This window comes from Notolabrus celidotus, chromosome 20 (assembly GCF_009762535.1).
Source record: "Notolabrus celidotus isolate fNotCel1 chromosome 20, fNotCel1.pri, whole genome shotgun sequence".
Taxonomy (NCBI): domain Eukaryota; kingdom Metazoa; phylum Chordata; class Actinopteri; order Labriformes; family Labridae; genus Notolabrus; species Notolabrus celidotus.
Genome location: NC_048291.1, coordinates 26,040,609 through 26,062,232, shown reverse-complemented (window position 1 = coordinate 26,062,232; position 21,624 = coordinate 26,040,609). Strand labels below are relative to the sequence as shown.

The 21,624-nt window shown below is 43.7% G+C and overlaps 1 protein-coding gene across 1 annotated transcript in view; it reads right to left on the bottom strand.

Annotated features, from left to right (window-relative positions):
- The window catches only part of shank1 (SH3 and multiple ankyrin repeat domains 1), a 106,342-nt gene extending 86,666 nt beyond the window's left edge, over positions 1 to 19,676 (bottom strand). The window contains exons 1-2 of the mRNA XM_034711866.1: positions 19,316 to 19,676; positions 19,019 to 19,241 (exon numbers count right to left, since the gene is read on the bottom strand). The gene's annotated coding sequence lies outside the window, so the exon portion shown is untranslated. The remainder of the gene's footprint in view (positions 1 to 19,018; positions 19,242 to 19,315) is intronic.
- Positions 19,677 to 21,624: the final 1,948 nt, after the last annotated feature.

Sequence of the window (21,624 nt, the reverse complement as noted above, 5' to 3'; positions counted from 1 at the left end):
TCACACAATTCCACCAGACCATGCAGCACCACTATCTTCTGCTCCTTATGTTTAGCACAACACGTCCGTCCTGAATCCAACATAAACCCAGAGAGCTGTTTTGCAGGTGTTCTGTGAGGGGAGCTGATAAAAGCTTGTGCTTCATCTGACTGCATCAAAGTGTTGTAAAAGCATGAACTGGTCCCCAGGCCTCCGTCCAATAGGTAAAACGTACATGCTGTGTGAGAAAGCGTTTCTTGTTTGTATAAAATAGTTCTTCTTCTTTATTGTGATACATGGAGACCTTTGCAATGTGGTTCTTTTTGCAAATGCCCTTATTGGAATAACAATGAATTTGGGGTTTGTTGCACAGATGCAATGTTTCGCACTTCACACAAAATAAAGCTGGAGCTGGTGGGGAGAGATCGGGAGTGCAAAACAGCAAAGTGGAAAAACACGCCGACCTTAGGGAGACAATGGACACCAAGATATGCACACAAGAGGCGATACTTTTGCATGTAACAGATAAAAAAGCAAGATAACAGGACATTAAAGGATTACTCTTTGTGCAACATGTAGAGGACAAAGTCAGGGTCAGCTTTAACTATAATGGATACCTGCAGAAAACTCAGTATCATGGCCGTGGCTCCAGTACCTCACATCTCAGACCAGGACAAAGGGATGGACCTTCTGACCGACAAACCATTCTATAGCATATAAAGATACCATAACTTATCTGTGAGGCCAAACAATCCAACACTCACTGAGGCATCAAGGCTAACATTCAATCAAAAATCTTTCACATCAACAAGAAGTCAAAAGAAAGGATCCGACTCTGCGTCTTTGCCTCGTCAGTACAAAAGACTCCGTCCTGCTGAGGGAGTGGATTTAGACTCCTGTTGAGGGAGAGCAATGCAAAGAAACCCTGAGGACTCTCTATGTATAGACATCAGTGGATTATAGTGAGGATGTGAGTGGGCGTACGACTACTACAGAAAGACACAAGAAAAGAATCCAACGTGTGAGCTCTTCCTGAGGGGTGAGAGTGACCTCATAGCCCATTTCCCTGTGGTTCAGCGCGGTGTTTACCTCGGGCTAACCAACCTCGCCACACAACCCAGTGACTTTAAGATATTCCTCAGTCAATACCACGCTTCACAGACCGCGAGGCTTAGTTCAATGTTAGCTATAAGCACGGCCATTCAGGGTTGGATAAATTAAAAGCAGAGCGTGTCCTCTGTGATGATTTCTCTTTATCTCCCTGCCTTGAAGCGATCTTCGTCTCCTCCTGTTGTGGTCCGCATAGATCACCTTCCCAAAATCAATTTTTGTACATGTGTTGTTACGAGGGCTGCTGACGTCGCTCGAGCAGAAAAGATTGCTCATTCAATGTTCGGTTGTTTACGAGGGCCTGTCAGTTTTGACAGCTGATGAATGCTGGAACCACACGGAGAGCCGCCCCTGTTTGAGACACGAGCTGCGACTCTTATTTTGGGAGCTTTAGGACCAAATTTAGTGAAGAGTATTCCTCTTTTTCATTTTCCCTCAGAAGCTCTGATGTAATAAACGGATCAAGTTCAAATTGAGACACTTCTGAAGCAGTTTTTAATCTTTTCGCTTGCACGGGCACAAACAGTGTTTCTCCGTATGCATGTAAGGGACCACGTTGTTGGTTTTAGCTCCTCTAATCTCCACAGAAGAGAAGAAGACAGTCACTCAGCTTGGGAGCCAGAGAGCTGAGATCACATACAAATAGCGTGCTAATTAATAAGCTTTACTAAATCTCTGTAGGACTGCTCAGAATCTCTTACTTGTTTTCTGCTAGTCGCTACATACACTTCATTTCTTCACAGAGCTGAGTAATATCCTCGATCACACACACTCTGGTTGTCTGGATGGAGAGATGACGGAGAGAGGAAGGACCCACTTGCTGTTATCTGGGGCCATTCTGAGGGCCAGGTTGGGACTATTATTTGGCAGCACAGGGGGGACCTCATGAATAAATAAGCCACAATGGGATTTGCTGCAGGGGAGGACACTTCCTGAACATACGCAGGGTTGTGAAATATTAAAGGTTGATGCTGTTTCGTGGCTGCAGGCGACAAATGGGAGCCGGACCGTGTTGAAACCTCCTGGTCGTCCTTTTTTTTGGTGTTTTTTTTACAGCTTCACATGTCTCACTGGTTCACATTCTCTCTCTTCTCTCTTAAGATCACATCCTTTTGAAGTCCTGTCAGAAAGTACCAACCGTCAGCAGAGTCAGCGCGGCAATGGAAGTTTTTGATCTCAACCCTCTGGGAGTCGACCAAAGCTGGGGGGTTTTTGTGAGCAAGCAGCTTTGACAAGACTGAGAACCCAGGTTGTGTACTGTTGTTTGGTGTGAGCACCTTGAAACCAAAGAGCAGTGATTCACGCTCGGTCACAACCTCGCTAATAAGAAGAGGCCGACTGAGTGCAGAGGGCCAAAGACAGGACGACTCTGTCACACTCTGACTCCGGGAGAGGAGTTTTCAGCTCCCTGCAGTTTAATAGCAGCTGGATCAGCATTTCTTCCAGGGCGGTCTGAAGATGCAAGTTTTGAAGGGCGAATGTAATCCCCTAGATAAACACAATCTATCAGTCAGACACATTATTGGAACACATCCCTCAGACTCACAACATGCAATTCAGAATGGGATGCTTCCATATAAAAATGGCGGACGATGATCTGAGGGGTCTCACAAAGACAAGACGCCTTATGTCCAACAAAGAGGACTTCATGTTTTCACCCCACAGCCAGAGAAATGCATGAGAACTGCATCCCAGTGGCAGCCCACTTGGTCCTGTTTAGGAGAAAGTAGACTGCCGTTTTCCAACCAAAATACACTTCTCAAAGCGGCCAGTATTTTGGCGCTCAACTGGTTTATAAAAAGGACTTTTCGCAACATTTTAAAAGTTGCTTGACAGCTGAAACTTAAAGTAAGAATAATCAAACCTACTTGAGTGTAAATCCACTTATCTTTAGTATTTTTTATAACAAAGTTTGTCGTTTTACAAACAGCAACCTCTGAGGAAGTGCAAAAAACTGCAGTTCCTTGAGTGTCCACTAGGTGCTGTCTCTGAAAGCCAAGGAGACCTAAATGAAATGGCATTTTTACAGCTGAATTAAATGTATTTACAGCCTGGTACAAAAGTGGTTTGGGTCTGCATACTTTATTTTATATTTTCAACAACTGTAGGGCGAGAGAGTGAATTATTTGACATAATCTATTTTGATTTTATCAAAGCTCAGAGTTATGCATCATTAGCCATAATTGGGGGTGTGGCTTACTTGAATGACAGCAAGGCTACGCCCTTAACTCCGCCTCTTTGTCAGTATCTTGCTTAGCCTAAAGTTAGAAGGACTCAACATCAGTGGCAGTTCTAGGGAGGGGCCAACGGGGGCCAGTGCCCCTGTAAAACTGAACCTGGACCCCCCTGTGGCCCCCCCTCGACACCAAACAAATATTATACAATAAAAAAAAGCTTCGGTATCGAGCCGATGTTACAGGCGGAACACATGCATGTGGCACTTGGTTCCAGTCCCTTAGAGCGCTAAGGGACTCATGTTGAGTGTAAACAGCTTCTGTCAGTCTGCATGTTGATCTAGTACACAGTAGTCTAGTATATAGAGATGCACCTGTTTGTTTTCAGCCGGTCCTCGCCCTTCTCAGTCTCTTTTGTCAGGGTTGAATGTGTCCCTCTGAAAACACCCTTGGCCCCAGAACCGCCACTGCTCAACATGTCCAATATGGTGACCAACATGTGCAGGCTTTGGAAACCAATGGGTGATGTCGCGGAGGGGTGCCATTTGGGGAGGAAAAGTTAGGAGTAGGATTCTAAAGGTCCCAAAAACATTAAAGCGTTTGCGGTGGTGAAGTGTGGCCCAATGTGATGTTTCTTTTTGATGTCATTTAACAAGAACCGTACCCTGCCCTTCAAAATCCAGTGTTCAGTATTTCCTCTAATCCCAGCTGTAATACACAAAACAGGTTCACCTCCTTGTCCTTCACTTGGATGATCCACCGGGACTCGGCCGCTTTTGATGAGCAATTGTCATCCGTGTTACATTTTATCTGGAATCAGAGTGATAGGAACCAAAAGAAGCCAAGGCCACTAATGATTGAAGTCCCAGGTCCAATCAGACTTTATTAGCTCCAATCACCGTCGGTGGAGTCGTCACGTGCTCGCTCTTTTAATCTAAGCAATGTAGGCCAATCAATATGGCTTCACATCAAACAACTCCTATAGGCTCCTCTATACAAGCGCCTCTCCCTCCTTTTTGCAGCCTGTGTATACTTCTTCTACTCGTTCTCCTCCTATAGCGCCGGCTGCCAGTCATCTGCTGCTCTTTCTCTTTCTGCTCTCCTCCTCCTGATGAAACACCTTCACTTTGCAGGGACGTGTGTGTTGTGTTGCACGATACTTAATACACACTGAGAGTCTGAGCATGTTTTTGTGGATGTGTAAGAGTGTGTCGCTTTGCACATGTCGCCATCAGATCCCCCCCCCACTCTGCCAGCCAATTTCGCATCCAACACTGCCCACCGTGTGGGAACTCACACTGTCTGATGTCCCGGCAAGCTGGCAGGACGGACTGTATCTCATATATCACCTCCCATTCACACAACCACAGCCCCCTTCCGCTGTTACTATAAATACTGCCAGCTGTGCTTTCATTAATAATGCAGCAAGGCGCCCAAACCCGCCCCTGCTCTGCACATCGCGGATTCATCATCACTCATAAACTTTCAAACACCCACTGCTGCCTACTGCTGGTGAAACTGGCGCACAAAGACCAACTGGTAAGGTTCACACACCAACACACACTTCTGTCCATGACAAGGTCATTGGAGGAGGAGGAGGAGGCCAGGCCAGAGGGAGAATCAGCATGAAGACCAAAAATACCACAGTGCATCTTTATGACAGATCAGTTTGAGAGAGACTGTAATGGAATATGGAAACAGAGGGCTGCAGCGCAGTGGAGGTGAATCAAATTAGGCTCCACTCTTTTGTTGCTGCGAGCCAAATCGAAATATAATACAGTTATTCAAAGAGGTTGCAGAGAGAGCGAGCGAGGGGGATGCATTAATGAACGGTTTTTGTACTGTCAAAGCTAATTACTGCATTAGAAAACGGAGAGTCAAACAAAAGCAGGCAGAATGATTTTTCTATCAGCTGCAGAACTTTCCCAACAGGGTTACTGCTGTGATAAAAACCTGGCAACGCAGCTTGACACCTTTCAATCACGAGCAGCAAACCTGACACCGGTTTGAGTTTGAAAGGAGGACCGGGTCTCTCACGGTGACAACAACTCCAGCGGACATCTCAGCATCGCAAACACAGAACTGACAAGCAAGCTAACATCAATTTTAGAACAAACAACTCGAAATATGGCAGAAACATCATAGAGATTCAATCAAAGGCAAGGTTGAGAGGACTTGATTGCAAAAAAGTGCAGCATGCATCATCAGAAAAGATCACATACGGACTCAAATACTTGATTTCCATCTATGTCACAGAGCTTTCTGCAGCTTACACACAGATCTGAAATATTGTTGCTGTTCTTTTGAATCAAATAAGCCACTCTCAGATAAAAGAACATCTAACTCCCTTTGGTGGGAGACTCTTTGAACACTGCTCACAGTCCTTATCGGGTGGTTGTGCTCCACTTAAAGCTAGTAGAAATAAGACTGAGAACAAATTAAGGATTTGCATCAAAAAAAAGGAAGTGCTGGTGTGTTTGAAGTCATTTGAGGTCACGGAGACGATGGAGGAGGAAGCTTTTCTGGACTTTTTGGAGACGAAAACGGAGCCTGTGTGCTTTAACAACAAATTAAACATCACAGCATTTCAAAGATGGAAATAAAGGACAGATCAAAGTGTAGTGCTGTTAAAATATGAGGCGAGAGATAAAAACAACATCCACTTTTTACTGTAAGTGTCTGACTGTTGATAAAGCTGCCAGCCTCTAAACTTCCAAGTCATATTCATCCCTGAAAGCTGAAATGAACAGTGCTTTCAAGTTACAAGTTCTGATGTACCGTCTTTCCCACAGGACCTGAAAGCAGCACTACATCCTGCGGCTCATGCTTGTGCCGCTGCCTTTAATCGTGCACACAAACACACACACACACACACACAAATCACATTCCACCTTACACACTCCTCATCATCATCCCGGGCCAGCGCTGCTCCAAAGCAGCCATGCATCTGCTGCTGCTGCTGCTAAATATAGAAACCCCACTTTGATGATGCAGCGGTGACTGTGGGGAGAACTCGCCCCCCTCCTCTCTGCCTCTCAATGGCGCAATTACCCCCAATAAACTGAGAGTGGAGTCATGATGCATGGAGGAGTCTGGCCAAAGCCCGCCATCCTCCCCTCCCCTCCCCTCCCCTCCCCCCCCACCTCTCTAATTACCATGAGTGGAGTCTTTGCAGGACAGATGTGATCTGTTTGTGAGGTGACGAGGAGGGAGAAAGTGAGAGAGCAACACAGCATTAGGAATAAATCATAGTGATGCATTCAGAGCGTGTTTGCGTGTACGATGCTTGTTTGGGGAGAGGGGGGGTCCTCTTGAGAACCAGAGCATGGCCGGGTTTAAACCAGGACAAATACTCTTAAACACGTGAACCTCAAACTTTTCATGTTAGTGCTCACACTGCAAGTGCACCCAAACTAAGCTGCTACTCTAACAAACCATGAGAACAGCTTGGTGCTGTGATAGCTGGCTTTCTGTGACTGTGTCCAGACTGAAAAACTAACACAAACTTATGGGAGGGACTGTAATTTATCTTCATACAGTTCTTGTACAATACATCTTACAAAATTGGAGGAAAATTGGTTTAATAAGCAAATTATTTTCAGACTTTTTGGTGCCAGTGATCCCAAAACTCTGTCGCATGAGTCAGGTCTACGATTAATATTTTGTCCCTCTCCTAGTTTATAAGGCAGGGTGAATATATTTTCAGGCTTTAATGTCTTTATTTAGAGCAGACAGGAGAGAAGATAGAGCAGGAAAGGGGCTGCAGGTTGGAGTCAAACTTAGGCCGCCAGCTTGAGGGCTACAGCCTCTGTGCATGGGGCACATGAGCCAAATCAGCACCCCAAGGCAAATTTACTCTAAAGTATCCTAACCCTCAGAGACGCCAGTATTAGTCATTGTTTAAGATAAAGGGATATTTCAGGTTTTTAAGTAAGGTTGTATGAGTTTTGTGTCACTAGTAATTGTATTATCCACAGCTCGCCCCCGTCACGAGAAACTCCAGGGACAAACAGCACGCAAGCTAGGCTGCAGGCGCAAGAGCACGTCTGTGTTGCATCTGCAAAGAGCGCCAAAAGAAACGGGCTTTCTGGTGACAGTGAAGTGAAATCCTCACACCTAAACCGAGTCTTTCAGCGACAGTACGTGGCAGTTTTGGCCCTGCCTGCAGAAATATGTAGCCTAGCTAGCGCGCAGTTTCTCTCTGGAGTTTCTCATTAAAGGGGCCGAACTGAGCGGCATCCATTGTGGCTGCTTCAATTACTAGTGACATAAAACTCATACATTACTGAAATATCCCTTTAACTTAAACAATGACTAATAATGGCGTCTCTGTGGGTTATATTTTAGAGTAAGATTGCCTTGCAGCGCTGATTTGGCTTAGTGGCTAACACAGGACTTCCACCAGATCCGTGTCCGGTCCAACTCCGATCCGCTGCGGTCCGTACAGCTGGAGTCATGTGACCGAGGTTTTCCCGCAGTAATCACTGAATCAAGGATTCTCCTCCTCCTCCTCTCCTCATCCATGTTGTCTTTCAGGTCCTCTGAAAACCTCTGACCTGTTGACTCCAGGCCTGGCTCCGCTCATCATGACTTTGGTTTGTTGTTGTAGTTAAGTGAAATACGATCTGGTGATAACACAGAGTGTTTTATTCTGAAAATTAACAGGATGTTTTAATTTTGTTTTGGTGAAACCTGACTTCCTGTCCCGCTCCATCTGCTCTGTTGAGATTGATGCGTCGTGCTCCGGCATCCGGCAACAGTAGAAGTCTTGCGTATCTGATCCGGAGGACTCTGACCTGCTGGATCAGATACGGAGCGGATCCAGTGGAAATTAACACATTGACCAGAATAGAAACCTATCAGATCCGGTGCTGTGACAGATCGGAGACAGACCGGACATGGATCTGGTGAAATTTGGCCGTAAGTCACGTGCCCCATGCACAGAGGCTGTAGCCCTCAAGTGGGCGGCCTAAGTTCGATTCCAACCTGCAGCCACTTTCCTGCATGTCACCCCCAGTGTCCTGCTCTATCTTCTGTCCTGTCCGCTATAAATAAAGACATAGCAGCATGAAAATATAACTTCAAAATACATATTTATTTACTCTAGCTTATAAACTAGGAGTGGAACAAAACATCGTAGTCCTGACTCGTGCGACACGGTTAAAAAAACTGAAATATCCCTTTAACACAGGAAATAAAAATATACAGAAAAAGTCTCCACTGATAAAAACACAACCCTATAAATCCCTGCTCTAAAATGTTTGCATGTGTGCCACTATACTACATCCTAAAACAGATCTATTTATCATCAGCTAGATATCACAGAAGTGGTCGCCATCTTTTCACCACAGAAGGATCATCCACTTCAGACAGACGCTGCTCAATCCAAAGGAAGGAACCGATAGTTTAAGACTTAACTGTTTCACAAGATTCAACAAACACTATAAACCTCAGATTACAATGTTTATCTGTGATTTTACTCATCCAGCAGAGCAGCTTTAACACTCCTCATCATCACCTCTGCTCACATCAAAGGAGAGTTGTTCAGGACGGACAAGCATCAATTTGTCTGCATCAATCCAGGAAGTAGAAAAGTACAATTTGTAATGACAGTACCTCAATCTCCCAAACACTCTGACAGCCTATTAAAAGCAGACAGAACCATCATTCCGGTTTGATGAAACAGTCGCAGATGGCGGAAATGATTGATAGAGACTGGCCGACGGAGCTGCTCGCGGGGAGAGATAGGTGGAACGAGGTAAACGACGGAAAAAGGAGGAATAAGGAGAAACAAGAGAGAGGACGACGCTGAAGTAGGACAGAGCGCAGGGGAGGCCCGTCTGTCCCAGATCAGCCGTTTACCGTCGGTGAGAGAGTGAGAGGGAATGAGTGAGGTGTGGAAAAAATTAGATAAAAGGAGCGAGAGAGAAAACGAGATGGCTAAATCTGGAGTTATGAACTACATCCCCCTCTGTGCTGGGTGGCAAATATTGGAAGGAAAGTTACACTTCAGTCTGCACTCAGGCAAATATGAGAGGAGATGCAGACAATACAGACACATCACTGAGAGGGGATAAGTCTCTGAGAAGAACAAGTTGTCAGCACAGCAGCAAATGGGATAATCGGTCCCGCATGAGCATTATTTACTACTCACTCTCTCCCCCTTCAAAGAGGTTCTGAAGAATCATGGTGTTAATGAATCCAAATTATCATCATTGGTTGATATGTATCTCTGAGAGACTTCCTCCCTACTTAAGACAGGTAAGTCCTGCCCTCGTGTGTGGATAAATCCACTTCTGCTGATCTTGGTTGAATTGAATAAGTGGCTGATACAGATTCTGGTCCCTTGATCCCTAAAGAGAGACCTGCACGGATGGAAATGTCAACTGTGTGCAGCGTCCTCTGTGTGTGGAGTGGAACTTAAAGTGTGGCGTTCAATAACACTTTCAGAGCGAGGAAGAATTAATGGTATTTCCCAGCTATCGTGGGCTGCATGTTAATTCATCTCCTCGGGTGGAGCGTCGCCGGTGTGTGCTGGACCTTCACTCAATTTGTTCCAAAAAAGCATCTGAAGTAGAAACAACATGACAGTCAGTTAATCAACGCTCAGCAGCAGCAGCTGGAGCATCGACCTGTTGGAGCAGATCGACTTCACTTCCATGGGCCAAAGTATCTGAGCTCACAGGGAGGAAACCAAACAGAACTGGATTCTAGACTGAACTGGGTCAACCTCAGAGCCGTCTCACTCTTAAGACTCAAGTTTTGAGAGTTGCTCCGATCATTCAAGGACATCAGATATGCCTTACATAAATCTGATGAAGGAGTCGACCACCTACAAGAACTTTGACGTGTTTGGAGTCATTTCTAGGTTGATGAATTAATCACACCCTGTTCAATCAGTGATGGAGGACTTGGGTGTAGATTGTGGCTGGACAATAATTCCTCTTGATCAGGCAGGGGCCGTCCCAGTGGGTGGCCAGGGTGGGCAGGGGCCCTCTTAAACTCTGGGTTCACCCCTGTGGCAACCTTAACTTCCAAACATAGATTGGCTCTTCAGTACTTCTGTTTAAAGAATCTATCTGGGCTGTGTTGCTGCAGGCGGTTAGCAGCTTTTCTTTGCATTTCAATGCAGCATATTTTTGTTTTGCTGGTCCTTCAAATCGTGACTTTGGATAAACACATAAAGGTGGTTGAGCAGGGCTTAACCTGGCTCAAGAATGTATCAGTCCGTTAGGATTTGGTGGCTTAAAATGATAATTCAACCATTCATTCCCTTTTCTTTGTGTTCAGCATCAAACTAAACCCCCTCATCACCCAACACGAGAACAAGAACAACCACAGCCAGAAACTAAAGCATGTTTTGCTTACGTCTTTTCTTACTGTTAAAAACAAACTAAAGCACAACTGGATGAGAAGTTTGGATCATTTGTTTCTTATGTTATCAGAAATCTCAAGTTAGGCCGACCACACTCGAGATGACTTTTAGATCTTAACTGATTTTAAAACCGTGGTAGACCAAACACATGAGGACAGTTCCCACTGATTTTTAACACCACAATCCTCTGGACACACACTCTAGTTGATACCACAAGGTCACATACTCAACTTTTGTGGTAACGATTTCACAGTTGCAATCCCACAGACACGAGATCTCACAGAAACTAGCGTGATCAAACGTGGAGGACGATCGACGCCGTCAGCTGGCTGTCCTGACTTGTGTCATGTTTTGAAGTGAAAAACAGGAAAATAATTTGGGTGAATAATTCCACATGTTGGTCTTCTTTTTCAATAGTCCACTTGGCTCGAGGTGCAGTTCAGTGTACGTTCGCCGACAGTATGCAACATCCGGTTCGAGACACTTCCCAGTCTGCTCCTCTCATTGGTTACTGCTGGTATTCCATCAGAAGTAGTCCGACCTTGGATCGTGAATATCAAACATGTTTGATATTCACGATCCCAGGGTGGGGAGCAGTAAAATAGTCGTATTGAAACCTCACACTTGAGGATTATTTGGGTAAATAATCCGTCCCTGAATCAGGTCACGCCCTCCCGATCATTGGGGGTCACAACTCAGGCCTAAAAGCATCCAGTGTGTGGCCAGCCTCAGGCTCCAGATCATGGCAGCTGTGGTTCAGTGGGTAGAGTCGGTCGTCTATCAATCTGAAGGTTGGCGGTTCGATCCCAGCTCCTGCAGTCACATGCCAAAGTGTCCTTGAGCAAGACACTGAACCCCCAAATTGCTCCCTCTGTTGTTCAGAGCTGTGTGAATGTGAACGAATGAGAACAAATAATTCTGATGGTCCCACACTACATAGCAGCCTGTACCATCAGTGAGTGAATGGGTATGAATGGGTGAATGTGACCAGTAGTGTAAAAGCGCTTTGAGTGGTCAGAAAGACTAGAAAAGCGCTATATAACTACAAGTCCATTTACCATTTCCATGGCAGCTTACCTCTAGTCACTGGAAGCCTTCCAATGGACATCCAAATGAAACTGATACATCATGTGAAAAGAAGTAGTAGTAGAACGTATCTGCAGATAATTCAGCTACCATTACCAAACTTAAAGGGTTATTTTAAGACGTTTTCAGGCTCCCATGCTGTTGCTCTGTGCAAAGATACTGGGCGTCCCTAATGGTGAGACAACATCTTCTAGGTGAACGCTGTCATCTTGACCTGTATCACAAAGTGCTCCCATTTCCATGATGAGCCAAAAACTAGTACAAGAGTAAATGACACTGCATCATTATTACCTGGACTCACATTACATCCTGCATTAGTCACAGAGAGAGCAGAATGATCACATTTGATGCGACACGTGTTGTTAAATATTTTGTCAGAGATGTATTTGCTTTAATTGAGCGAGCGAGGCTGTTCTGACTCAGTTCAACGGAGAGCTGGAAGTTAGTGTATAGCAACTTCTTGACACCATTTTGTAATGAGTGTGTTCAAAGTGACCATTTGAAGCAAAGACTGAGTCATGTATTTGAAGCGCAGCAAGACTCAACAGATGATCAAGACCGTCCGGATCAAAAAAGCCTTTTTAGCAAACCCGCATTAAAACAAACGTTCCAGCAACTCTTTCCTAAAGTCAAAACGTAAGTACGTAACCCAAGTTCAGTCGCACACTTCTTCATTTATCAAGCCGTCTGGGAGCCTTCATGCAACCAACCAGCAGCTATGCACATCATCTACCACCTCTCATATATTGGTGTGAAACAAACACACAGGTACGACTACAAATTATCAAAAGCTCTTCACCTTCCTGCGTGAATATGTTCAATACGCTCCTCCAGATCCGACGTTGAAACCCTGATTGTGTCGCTCAAAGTTTTCCCTGTTGCAAATTGCGCTCTATTCTCCGATGATCCACTCTGCCATCTTCTGGATACATGTCCCCCGGAGGCAACATATCCATATAGAGCATGAATTGTATCTGCATGTATGAGTTACTATGCCTGCGTGTGGGCGGGAGAGAGGGGGGGGGGGCAGACATATACCATTGTCAAAATCTTAAAAATGAAAAATGGATCCCTCTGCGACCTCTTCAACACCTGACAGCCTAAAAGGAAGAAGTTGACCGCAGTTTATCTTTAAATCGTGTCACTCCTCACCGCTTCCCTGCGAGGAACTCTGGGTGTAATTATGTTTGCCATGACCTGCCGTCACCTCCTGTGGGCTGTTTTCAATAGAGACAAAGGTGTCTATAGATAGACTAACCTCAGGTGCAGGGATAATGACAGCGACAGACCAAACACATGTTCCCAGCTGGCAGGGTGACCCTTCTCTTGTAGAGGCGGCCGTTCGAGTGAGAGGACAGCAGTTATGAAATTCATCTGCTGTTTAATGCATGGAGAGACACTTGGTTCTTTCTATAGCTGCACCTGAGAGCCTTCTCCTGAATATTTCTTTTGAAGCTAAGGAGCATCTGTGCCCGCGCTCAACCGTGCATACCGCCTCACACGCTACACCTATTATGTCAGAGGAGCCTAAGTGTGATGTACTGGGTGATTTTGTGCACTGGATAGCCTTTTAATGTGAACACTGAGCAGTGAGCTGCTCTGTGCACCAGATCATCAGCACTCCTTGGCAGGCATGCAAATGTATGTGGGAGGGATTATCAGTTTGACACAATGATACATTCAAGATCTGACAAGCAGCATCCCTCATGCAGCTACCTTTAGCTCTGCTGCTCATTGATGGTGCCACATATGTTGTCTGATTCCCAATTTGTCTTCGCCCGTCCACAAATCTGTGTCCCTCCTCTATTTTTTTATTCTCCCACTTTCTCCGCCATCCCTTCTTCTTCTTCTGCTGCTGCTGCTTCCCTGTAAACCTGTATTCATCTGCTGGCATCAAGGAGTAATCCACTGCCAAGCACTGCTTGGTTTGTCCGCTTCAAAGCGTCTCTTTTTTTTTTTCGTTTACTTTCATTCCGAGTGTTTATTCAGTGCATCTGCTGTGTGTGTTCGTTTCTAGCTGGGATCCTGCACGCACAGAAAGCCATGTGAGGGACGAGTCATGTTTTACATCAATGCAGTAAACTTGAACATGCAACATCCCCCTCCCAGCCTGCACACACATGCACACACACACACACACACACACACACACACACACACACACACACACACACACACACACACACACACACACAATTTTTTGACTCCCGTTCCCATGCACCACCTCCATGCATGTCTCAAGAGGAAAAAAAAGACAGAAAATAATCTTACTGTCTTTTACAATCCCTGATGAAAAAGAGGAATCCCTCCTCTGGAAAAAGGGACAGAAGTAGAAAAGACAGGAGGAGGTGGTGGGGGGGCCCAGCGGTTGCCAGTTGCAGAGGAATAAGGAGTGAGGAGGGGCGAGAAGAAGACTGTGGTTAAAGGGAAAGAAAAAGAAAAAGAGAATCACTGCTGCAACGGAAAAAAAAAAACGCCCTCCTCCTCTCTCCTCTCCCGTGGGCTCCGCCGTTGCCGTGAGAAATTAGACGGTGTCCGGCGCGCGGCTGAACGCTGAGGGATGGAGCATTATCCTCGGCTCCCAGCCCCTTCCTCCAGCAGCAGCAGCAGCAGCTCTGTAGTAACACTTCTATCCGCTCAGTCCAGCGATCTTCCCATCACTCGCTCGCTCGCTCTCCTCCCTCTCCTCTCTCTCTCTCTTGCACTGCTTTCTCTCCCTCACCCCCCCTCCTCCATACCTCTCTCTCTGTCTCTCTCTTTCTCTCTCTCTATTGTCACCCCTCCTCCCTCCATCTCTCTTTGCCCCATCATTACCCGGATACAGGGCATACCCCTCCCTCTATCTCCCTCTTTCTCTCCCTCTCTCTCTTTTCTGTTTCTTCCTATCTCTGTCTTTGATGTTCTGGAGTTAGACTCTTAGCTGGGGAAAAAAAAACTCTGCCTTTTTTTTCCCCCCTTCTTACAGAGCCGAACGCGCCACAGAACACAGAGGGTTCCACCCATAAGTGCAGGGGATACACACACGAAAAACACGCAAGACGGTCCAACAATCCACCACGCAATATCAACAACAAAACCAAACACATCAATGACAGAAACATTTCTCTGTTTCAAAGAATCTAAACGAAGAAGATGGAGAGCGGCGCAGTCTGCAGCAGTGCACCCAACATGTGTACTCTCCCACATACACACAGAAATATGAATAAGGAATGAAAGAGATGTGTATAAGAGGATGAGGGAAGCCACTGCTGCAATGCTTATTACCATACGTGGGGAGGGCGGGAGTGGGGGGGAGTGTGGGAGGAGAGGGAGCCTTCTACTGACGAGCTGAACTGAATAGCAAGTAGAAATCAGCTCAATTATGCCAATCATTGCTGAGTGAAGCATGTCAAACTCGCCACATAGGCTTTGATGAGCTAACAACCATTTAATAGTTGGGGATGAGTAAAGGCGAGGGGAGGGGGGGGGGGGAGTTGGCGGGGGGTTGTCATGGTTGTGTATAAAGCCAAAAGATCACAGAGAAAACAGATGTGTTTGTGGCTGAGGGGGATAAATATAAAGTCTGTGCAGGCTCTGTTGGTCAGAGGTTTCATGTGGATATTCAAGCGAAATACCAGAGCCTCAGAACGACCAAATAAATTACATCTGCTGTCTGGTTACAGAGTGCAACGCTGCATGTCAAATGTTGACAAAATATCACAGCCTCAGAATCCAGCGATGACTGTAGGAGAGCAAGCTCGGCTGCATCAGGCTGTTTCACACTGATGAAAAAAGACTTCTCCTTTCTGCATTTATTCTGCCTCTCAGCGGTCTGTGTGTATTTTAAAGACACGTTCTTGTAGATCTTGCCTCGTTCACTATGCATCTCGTCTGGTTCTCCTGAGACGTTTTGCAGAATGATGCTGTCTTTCCAGTCTTGCGGGGCATCTTGTATCTGTAATCTTCTTGAGGAAGATCATTTTTCTAGAGAGGGAGGTCTAATTAATCCTAAATATGATGCTACTACTTCATTTGTTTCTGCACTCAGAGAGAGTGGTGAGCAGAGGGATGGGGACGTCAATGTCGAGGCTCAATGAGCCAATCCCTACTGCCAAGACTCTGGCTCTAAAAATACATCAGCAGCACGAAACGTCAGCCCCTGAAGCTGGGGGTGCTTTGGCTTCACTTTTGCACACAAGGAGGAGATGGAGACGCGTCATCCAACTATAGTGTATATGCTTTCATTAGCAGAGACTTGAGGATCTTTGCTTTTACATGGCAAGATTTTTAGGTCAGAAAAGTCCCAATTGGACGAAAGGATGCAGAGAAAATCAGAACATTCAGTATAATGCATCACAGTGTGTGACTTCCAATGTCAGTACTACATTTAAATGATCAAGAACATGCTGAATACAGATTAATTTTCACAACTCCATACATTCTGCTTTCTTCTGACTGAGTGTGTTCTGAAAATGCCGTGTCATGGCGTCTAATCTTAGACAGTCTTAGCTTCAGCTCAAAGGTTACACTGACAGGCGAAACCCACAGCTCTTCAAAGTGGCGTTAATAAGTAGAAATATGGCCGTCCTTCACTCTTTCTGTCTCTCTCTGTCGTTCATTAACATTCCATCCATTAGTTTAGAAGTGGGCATTCACAAACGGATGTGAATGAAGCCTCTCACAGCGGGGGCTGACCACCTCCTCACTCAGTCAGTGACTCATGCGGAGGTAACTCTCTCACACAAGCAGTATGAAAAGTATTACACCATCTGATCTATTGGCTTCTTAGAATGAGGTTTGCATTGATTAGTCAGCGTGTCTTTGCCAGCACTGCTGCTCTGACTGATAGAGTCTGTATGTATCGCAGGGTGTGCTGAAGAGATACACTTCATCAGGCTCAAATTGGAACGACAGTATAAATTGGAAGCATGTAAGCAAGCAGTTGCAGTGGGCACAGAGGGATTGCTGTGCTTAATCAAAACCACACACGCGACTGTAGCTTGCATTAAGGCGAGGGAGTCACGTTCACGGCACACAGTCAGGCTTAATAAAGAGAGATAGCCTTAATAATGATAAGAGCAATAACCCTGCTTGTGACGCTGACATGTTTATTCACCTCCTTTGTCAGACACACAGGGTTTGTTACAGTCATAATTTACACTAATGCACTGACACTTCAGTAGGTAGCCAATCATTGGAAGCCCCTGTCACCTATCACCTGGGAAATAACGTGCAATGCCCTCTCCAAAGCTCTCTCCTCTGAAGGTATTTCCCTCCCTTCTTTCAGCTGAAGCCGGTCTCTGGGAGTTGCAGAGTCTTGTGTTTCAGCGCACCGACACCTGGTGAGTGACTGGTAATGCTAATGATGGTGGTGGTGGTTCCAGCACTCAAGGGCAAAATCAAACAGAAACGCAACACAGGCATTTCACACAGCTACCGCCACCATGCTGTACGCTCACATCTCATGCCAGGTTGTAAACCCCGGACTCCTGATCAGTGAGTCGTACAGCTACATACATGTAGCTGGGGTTTTAATGGAATAGTGATGTACACAACTGTAAGACAAGGACAGAATTAAGTCTGGATGAAAAATTAAAGACATGAAAGCTAGCAGTTGGAGAAGAGCTCATGCGGCAGAGAATTTAATGCGAAAAAAGCTTTTACTTCTACTCCAGTATGAGGGAATGAGAGGGAAATATTCTACTTTACACTCAAGTAGACCGCTGAGGACTTGTGTTCACACTGAGGTGCATCAAATTACATATTATTATGTCAATATCTACATTTAAAGGTTATAGCATGGGGTTTTCCAGCTTTTATGCCAACTAATACGTCCTTACATCTCATGTGAAGCCACAAGGGATTTTTTCATGGTAAATACTTTATCTCCACAACACACCACCTATCCTGCACACAGGCTATCCACTACATAGCGGAAATGCTAACACCTTATGAGTCGTTCCAAAGTCGAGGCTCAAATCCAAAGGGGACCGCCCTTTCTCCATCAGAGCCCCTCGACTTTGGAACGACCTCCCTGTGGAGATAAGGCTCGCTGAGTCAGTGACATCTCTTAAATCTCTTCTTGAGACCCATTTTTACAGACTTGATTTTATGTGACTTCATCCTTTTGACTGCTTTTTATTTTTATTTTTTAGTATTTTTTATTTTTATCAAACTAATTAATTGTTTTAATTTATTATTTCAATGTTCCTAATTTATCCTTTTCCATTTTCTATTTTTTCTGATTCTTTTTATTCTTAAAACCTTTTTATTGTCCTTTGATGCTTTTATTTACTTATCTATTTATATTTATTTATTTAAGTATTTTTGTAAAACCTCTTAACAATTATTTATTGGTCTACTCTCTCACCACTTTGTTCTGTTAAAGTTTTAATCTTATGTTGTATTTTGTTTTTGCATCATTAGAATTCCTACACTCCTCTCTGTCTTATTATTATTATTATTTTATTATTATTTTATTATCATTTTTATTATTTTTATCATCATTATCTAAACCATTGTTTTAACATGTATTTATTTATCTTATTTATTTATTGTGTTTACCTGATCTCGTTAACTCTACCTTATTTTTAACTTTTATTTCCACTCTTACTTATTTTATTAATTTTACTGTGTTGATTTTCTTTTCTTTTTCAAGTATTTCTTATTTTTTCATGCCTTCTATAATTCTACCATTGCTGTTGTTTTCTCACTGTCTGTTACTCTGTGAAGCACTTTGGGCTACATGTTTCTATGTATGAAAGGTGCTATATAAATAAAGTTGAGTTGAGTTGAGTTGAGTCTGTCAAAGGTTTATTTTGTCTTCCTAATCCTGAATCGCTTTGCTTGTCACAGCAGTTTGTAAATATTTGTTTTCAAGGTGCTATAACAATAAAACCAGTATTATTATTATTGTCATTATTAAAAACACATGTTAAGTATCCATTCAGAGATTTACACAGGTTTTTGCAGGGTTATGCATTTGTGAGCAGTAAAACTACAACACTGTGAAGACATGTATTTAACATTGTGCCTCCATCTGAATTTACTATGTGATGGAGGATTGATTCCCTCTGTAGGTGGTGCGTGTGGCTGTCACTTTAACACAGAGTGAGTCATCCAGTGATTCAAAGTTCCAGCATCAGATTTAGATCAAGGCTGTTCTTGTTTCATAAAATGTTCCTTATGTGGACAAATGTTCACATTCTCATCACTGAGGAGACTGATTCACTTTCATTACATTCATTATACAAAGTAATGTTTTCAAACTAACTGATGCCTCAATGATATCTCATTCATAAAGAGTTCTGCTCACCTGTTGTGTTTGGGATCAAGGCTGGGTCTTTGGTGGTAGAGGGGGAGACAGGGCGCCGGAGCCTGAACGCACCTGCGCCGGTGCCTGAACGCACCTGCGCCGGAGCCTGAACGCACCTGCGCCGGAGCCTGAACGCACCTGCGCCGGAGCCTGAACGCACCTGCGCCGGAGCCTGAACGCACCTGTTGGGTCTGGAATATGGCAGGGGCAGGGGGAGGCTGACCTTGAAAGGGAACAGTTAGCCATGTATGGTGAAAGTTTGTCAAAAACATGACATACAACATACATATAACTTACCCTGGGAAGAGAGAGTGACACATTATCTGTCCTTTTCTCCTGTTCTTTGAAACTCGACGGTTAAAGTGTAGTTTGAGTTTCCGACCGTTAACGACCGTTAAAAACAGGACCGAACCATTTCACCAAAGAGAGGGGTGTTGTGCCAAAAACTGCATTCCTAGAAAGGCCACTCGATGCTAGCCACAATAACAAGTCAACCCCTCTAAGTTTAACATTTCTATATGAAGTATAGAATATGTATCTGTATTTTTACGTCATTATAATAACACAAAGGCTAATAGTAGCTGAAAAGTAGGGCCGTGGATTCTTTGAGTGACAGTTGGTTCTTGCTAACTGTCTGCTAATGTCACCACAGCTACTTCCGCTAACTGAACTTAGCATCCCAACTGATTTAGCATTCAATCAATAAATCTTTATTTATATGTCACCTTTCATACAAATCAAATATAACTCAAAGTGCTTTATAATAGATTGAAAACAAGAAAGAAGCAGGAATAATATAAATGCAACATATTAAAAACAATAATGGATTTTAAAATAGACTAATGCACACAAACAACAATATAATGTGTGATTCAAATAAATTAAAGCATCAAATTAATATTAAGAATGTAAATAGTTAAAATAATTAAATAAATGAGGGTAAGGATAAGAGTTGAAGATTTAAAAAAAGGCTAAAAATATCAATACAGTTAAGTAGATGAATAATAAAAACAGATAGTTCAAATTAATAAAATAAAACAACAACATTGAAATCAATATAAAACATTAAAGTAATAGAATTGTTGTTAAAATCTACATAAATGCCAGACTGAATAAATATGTTTTTAGTCTCAATATCTCCAGCTCCTCTCAGATCCTCCGGCAGGCTGCTCCATCGTCTAGGAGCGTAGAGGCTGAAAGCAGCATCACCAAAAGTTTTTGTTCTCCTCTGAGGGACAGACTTATTTTAAAGCTGCTGTGAGGAACTTTCAGCTCATATCGATTCTGGCGCCCCCTTGTGGACAAAGTGATACCTCTTATCTCCTGTCCTGTACATGCAAAATAATTGTCTTCAGACAATAACCTCATCCTGTTGTCTTTTAACATTTAGACTTATCTTACAAAGTGATTATTTGCAATGAAAACAGCCAAAAAAGGGTGTTTCTAAAGTGAGTTGTCAATCATCTGTTCTGACACCTACCCCCTCAGAGCAGTTTTAGACATTAAAATGACAACAGAGAAGCTATCAGTATTGTTGTAGATGGTCTTGTTTGCTTTTGAGGGTCATAAAGAGGCAGCAGTATCAGTTTCAGTCTGTTTCTCAGCCAGTTAAAAACTCCTCACAGTGCCTTTAAATAGCACCTTTCATACAAATCAAATACAATTCAAAGTGCTTTAAAGCGAATGAAAACAAGAAAGAAGCAGGAATAAAATAATGGCAAAACATATTAAAAATCAAAAATGGATTTAAGATAGAGACTAATGCTGGCATTAGAGACTGCTAGCATTGAAAAGTTAGTTTTTTGTGGTAGGTATGTATGTTACATAGCTGGTTAGCTCCAGTTGTTAACAATCTAATTAGCTCACTATTTGAATTATCCATAAGCAAAGACTGCAAATGCTAACTAATGTTTTCTTTCATGCTTGTGGTGCTATAAAATCATGACACTAGAGGCCTCAAACTAAATACAAACATCATGGTGGCTATGAAATGTTTTTATATGTAGACTACTAGGTGTTCAAATTAACAGATAGTAACCTTAACTGTTCAAAGAGGTCACATTTTATAACTTGTAATGAAAATTTGGTCCAAAGGTGAAGTGAATAAGTAGCTACAATGCTATTATCTAGTATGTGACCCTCTCACATTCATATTGTGGCCATTTAGAATGTCTCTCAACCCTATGCTGACTCCCAGTGGACTAAACCAAACTGTATCTTCAGTACCTCAATGATCAGCTGCAGCAGATGAATGCTGGTTACACAATGAGGCATTCGTTTAAACAATCCAATGAGGCCAAGTGTTGCAATTTATCAGTCAAAGGAGAGTTTACTGCAGAATGGGTACTATTATTACACTTGACAAGGATATTGAACTGTTAAAGTCATATATCAGGAATTTCAAACTAGCTGGAACATGTGTTGAATTGATGTGCATACATCTTAGCACATAACCTATGTCCCCTGTTATGATAGCAAAGACCGGGTTTACACATAATTACTGATCACAGCTTTTAGCCTGTTTTTCCTGTTTCTTCTGTCCCTTTAATTGTACCAACTCCAAGACACCCTCGTCCTCTCTACTATAACGGATGATAATCCCTCCT